The 5417-nt window shown below is 37.4% G+C and overlaps 1 long non-coding RNA gene across 1 annotated transcript; it reads left to right on the forward strand.

Moving 5' to 3' along the window:
• Positions 1-653, forward strand: LOC107679153 (uncharacterized). The gene is made up of 3 exons (XR_001633007.1): positions 1-220; positions 357-476; positions 589-653. It is a non-coding gene; the product is annotated as an uncharacterized LOC107679153 (long non-coding RNA).
• The last annotated feature ends 4764 nt before the right edge of the window (positions 654-5417 follow it).

Below are 5417 nucleotides of genomic sequence, written 5' to 3' on the forward strand. Positions count from 1 at the left end.
GAAGTTAAGTTATCAACTTTTAGCAGAGCATTAATCTATTGCATGCTAATATTGACATTTAAGAGCTTTTTGAATGTGAATTTCAATGCATTTTAAGGTTGCATTTAAATGTTTCCTTATTGCAGCTTGACAGTGTGCATAATTATCAGCTTTTACTGTATGGAAACGAGGGGTTCAAATATACCGCATCTCTTCCTGTGGAAAAAAATCATGCATACAGGTTTGGAACAACACAAAATGATAGTTTTTTCCTGTTTTTGGTTGAAATGTTCCTTTAATGCTGCTGAAACACAATGCTAAATGTCCAAATTACTCATTTCAATACTTTTTAAGTTGCTTATTTGTCCTTTTTGCAGCTTGCGTGCATAATCAAGAAATGTAATTTTATGGAAAAAGGAGTTCAGATATACTGCAAAACATCTCCTTTTGCGAAAGAGAGAAAAAGGTAATGCATGCAAGTTTGAAAGAACAAAATGGTGAGTAAATTACAGAATTATCCTTTATATTTTTTTGGCAGAAATATTTAAGTTAATTGTCCAAACTGCTCATTTCATTGCTTTTTAAGTTGCTTATTTGTCCTATTTGCAGCTTGACAGTGTGCATAATCATCAAATTTCATTTGATGGAAAAGAGGAGAGTTCAGATATATGGCAAAACATCACAAACTTGTATACATAATGCATACAAGTTTGTAAGAACACAAGGGTGAGTAAATGACAGAATTTTCCTGTTTTGGCTGAACTATTCCTTTAATGCTAATTAAAAAAAAAACTGTCTAAAGTGCTAATTTCAATTGATTTTAAGGTGTTTCCTTGTCCTTTTCACAGCTTGATAGTGTGCATAATCATCTACTTTCATTGTATGGAAAAGAGGAGTTCAAATATTCTGCAAAACATCTCTTTCTGAGAAAGAAAGTCATGCATGCAGGTTTGGATCTACACAAGGGTGAGTAAATGAATGGGCTGATTTATTTCTTTAATGCTGATTTATGCAACTTCAAGTTCTTGTTTTCTAGCACTAATTGAAAGAAATGCTCTGTTTTTCCATGTAAAGGGCCCTGAGTCCAAAGGAAAAATTATGCTGAGCGATTGAGCCTCAATGCTGCTGGACCTCTCCAAGCTTCTGTGATGCAGAACCGAATCCGAGAGCTGTGGTTTGAACCATAAATCCAACCGTATATGGAGTCCTTTCGCCAAGTTGAGCTTCAGATAATGCAGCGGATCCGTCCGCAGGGCACACATACTCTTAGCTGCTGTGTCTTTTGGACGAGACAAAACCAGTGGCTTTGAGAAGCAGATTATACGGAGACGCTTCTCTCCCTCCCGTCTGGCTGCAGAGCCGCTGGGTGCGTTAGTGAGTCGTCTTGAGTCTTGCAGCAGATCAGTTGCTCACACACTGTGTTCCAGAGCAAAGCCTCATGCCAAACGCAACAGAGGTAACGTCTGGATGCTCGCTTTCCCTCCAGTGTGTCTCACAGAGCTGTTGTCTCTCAATCATATACATTAACTTTGGCTGCGTTACATTTATTCTTGCATTTTTGCATTTCTACTGCAATGTCCAGTCCATTTTGCATAGCATTTTTTTGCATTAATTGAATGAGGTCTACTTAAGGACCATTAAGATTTTTTGTTTTTTGCATTGTAACTTTTTTTTAATGACAGTTAAGTAGAATATCCTCAAAATTCATTACTGTAATGCATCCACATGTTTTTACTTTTGACCATTTCTTTGTAATTTGATTATTTTCAATAGTGATAATAAATAAATAATAAATAACTCATTACTGCAGACCTTTTTTAAAACCTAAAGCAGCACAAAATAAAGGAAGTATAACTAAAGTCCATAACAAACATTACCATATTTAAATTGACTATTTAAATCATACATAATTATTTTTTATCAAATTAAAATAATTTCTGTAATTGGATTTTTGGGCAAAATTGTCAAGACATAATGTCAAAATAAAATGTATTTATATCATTAAAACTTCCTTTAAAAAATATAATTTATTTTCTCTTCTTTCTTTCTTTGATTTTTGGTGGAATATGAACCAGACGAGTTTTGTCAGATGCACTCGTTTTTGTACTCCACACTACCCACAACATTTATCTTTAAAAATCTTAAAAATTAAATATATACTAGACTTTTTTTTGTTTGTAAGTACCTGAACAATGAAACTGACAACAGAGGTTTTGTTCTTCCAAAGCGTTTTTATTGTCTGTACACTTAAAACTAATTTACGAAGGTCAGCGTTTATAACCACAGCACAGAAACCTTGTTGGCCGGTGCATTTTCTCAGAAAATATTCCCCACTCCGACTGGAGAACGACCAGCCACAAATCCCGGTCTTGGCCCAAGTATTTGCTGAATGTGCAAAAAAATAAAACAAAAAAGAGGAGAACGGTGGGCTGCCATGCAAATTAAGTGCAGATTCTGTCTATAGGACTTTTTTTGAGTATGTGTGTAATAAGAGAAAAAATAGAAGGATGAAAAATGGAGAGAAATGAATAGAGAGAAACTGGCAGAAATCATTGTTTGACTTGGCTGCGAGCGGCGCTGTACGGTTAAAGCCCAGTCATTATCCAGGAATTCTGAGACGAAAACCTTGACGCCTCTCTTTCTCTTTTCCCTCCATATCCAGGGCTAGAAGTAATTTAAAGAGAATTTAAATTTACTTACAAAACCCCAAAGAATTGTGACGTGCGGCCAGGGGGACAATTTTAGGGGATTTGTGGCACCAACTGTGTTCAGACCCCAAGAAGCCAAGAGCAAATTTGGGGTTAAATAATGGAAACCAAAGCCAAGCCTGAAAAATGAATGGTATCAATAATTTGATACCCTAGGCATGAGGAGAGGAAGCGTTTAGTTGTGGTTGTGTAATTATGATGATTGTGTTTGTACAGTATACTGTATATTCCAGGCTGGTTTATAGGAATGCTGGGAGCTGAAGGGTGATGAAGGCCTGACTTCCTCTCTGTGGTACTCACTGGTAAACAAGAAGAAAAAATCAGTTGAGCAGCTGAAGAGAAAAACCAGTAATGAAATCAAAATGGATGACAGGGTACGCATATCCTGTTAGTGGGTATAAAATAAATCAGGTCTCTTTCCATGGTGCTTTTTGTACTTTCTTTGTTAGTGTCAGTGTAACCCTTCCAGTTCTACTTCCACCTCTTTGAGTGGGGTTCAAACTGGTGCGAAAAAAACGTCATTACCTGCACAGCTCTCACTGGCTGGCCTCCGTTACATCAATCTTAGTCATGTCTCATTTAAGTATTAACATTGTTAGGTGTATATCTGAAAATTCATTAGGAAAACAAATTATTCAGTAGTTAATATACTATGGAGCCCATAAGGGCACATAGGCCACGTTCACACAGCAGCAGAATACGGTTGCCAGTCCTGTATTTGAGTCCTTAATACGGTTACGTTCACACACAGTTCGGTTATTTACGGGTGTGACAACCGCATTCTGTAACCGGACTCAGACCTGTAAATTTTCAGGACTCAATACCGCATTCTCGGAAAACCCGCGCTGTGTGAACAGACATGTTCAGTGCAGTGCGAGAGAGAGCCACTCTGCCGCACAAACACACGTCTACCGTGTGTTATGTGTTTTCATGTGTGTTTTCGGTAACTTACAGTGACGGAGAAATTAGCTGCGTGTCATCTGAAAGTTTTAGATCCCATCAGTTTTGTGTTCTGCGCACGATTCAAATGCTCCGCTCTTAAAAGCTGCTGTTGGTTAATGAAGATTTGACTAAAGAACTGACGGCTCCATTGGACTCTTGTCATGTCAGAAGGGATAAAACTTTCAGTATTATGGACGTCGCCATCTTTGATTTTACTTTGGTCACTGTCGCTATGGTTACTGGTAAGGAATACGGGCTTGGCTCCCGTTGCACGTTCATACAGACAGTACTCCAAACGCAACTGTAAGCTGCTGTGTGAACGGGACATTTCGAGACTCACACCTATAAGTAAACGGGGTTGTCAATCCCAAAAACTTACAGTGTGAAAGTAGCCATAGTGATGGAGAAAAGTGAGATGAGAGAAAAGTTTTGCATTCCCCTGAGAACCCCCGTGTTTTAAAATGTAGCATTGAAATATAGTTTTTCCTAACACATCATATTATTTTCATCACCACTTTGGTGTTTCTTGGGTGAATGCAAAAAGTTTGCAAACGAATGCAAAGTTTCTCAAGAGAATGCAAACATTTTGCAACTGAATGCAAATTTTTTTGGGTAAACAAGTTTTGCAAATGAATGCAAAGTTTCTTTGGGGAACACAAAAGTTTGGCAAAATATGTTAACATTTCTTGGGGGAATGCAAAAGTTTTGCAAGTAAATACAAAGTTTCGTGGGAGAACAAAAGTTTTGCCAACGAATGCAAAATTTCTTGGGGAACAACATTTTTGCAAACAAATGCAAAATGTCTTTTTCTCAGGAGAACATAAAAACAATTTTGCAAATGAATGTGAAGTTTCTTAGGGAAACACAAATGTTTTGCAAACAAACCTTTGTTCTCCCCAAAGAAACTACATTTGTTTGCAAAACTTTCGCATTCCATTGAGTAACTTTGCATTCGTTTGCATAAATGTTGCATTCCACTGAGAAAATCAAATGATGAAATGAATTGTCTAATTTGGGGTTGTTTCTGATTGTAGACAGTTTTACAACAGTACTTTGAGACATTATTGAAATCTCTTTTGAAACTTTAGAGGAGATATGTGTGATTATTGGGGGCCTTATTCTCAGGAGAAACATATTCGGATTCGGACATAGAGGATTTTATAAAATATTAAAGTGGTCATGGCTGGGTTCAAGTAAGGATGAAAAGGCTTTCAATGTTATTTAGTGCATATGAACATTTCTATTACATCTAATTTACATATTTCGTATTTTCTTTCCCAGGGACCTCAAGCAAATAACTTCTGAAATTTGAATATTACATATAAAAATGGTTGGTCACTGTCGCGCTCTGCAGAATGATAATCACAATTTCCTCATGTTGATGTCATTCTCTTTTAAATTAAAGCTTGAAGTTGTGTTTGTGGTAGTTCAGAACTGATTGTTTATTTGTAGTAAATTGATCATTTATTCTTTATTATTTATTGTATGGAACGTTTGTTCCATCTGACGCTCACAGTGAAAACTCACACTCCCTGAACTTTTCTTCGAACCAAATCCAAATGAGCGTTCCATAATAGCTCAGTGAGGAGTCATGCTAACCCCTCTTGAAGTTTTCTGTGTGAGTTCGACGAGATTAGCTCATCTTCTCTTAGCCTCTCGTAAGCCAGGCGATCACTTAGCAAGGTCGCTGTGACAGTGCAATTCCATTTGGAAAGAACGTGAGCCCTGGACTCTCCCCAGACGAGACGGTGAAGAGCATCTGGACAACACCCACGTCTCCCTCCTCCG

The sequence above is a fragment of the Sinocyclocheilus anshuiensis genome, unplaced genomic scaffold, assembly GCF_001515605.1.
Source record: "Sinocyclocheilus anshuiensis isolate Anshui unplaced genomic scaffold, SAMN03320099.WGS_v1.1 scaffold300, whole genome shotgun sequence".
NCBI lineage: Eukaryota > Metazoa > Chordata > Actinopteri > Cypriniformes > Cyprinidae > Sinocyclocheilus > Sinocyclocheilus anshuiensis.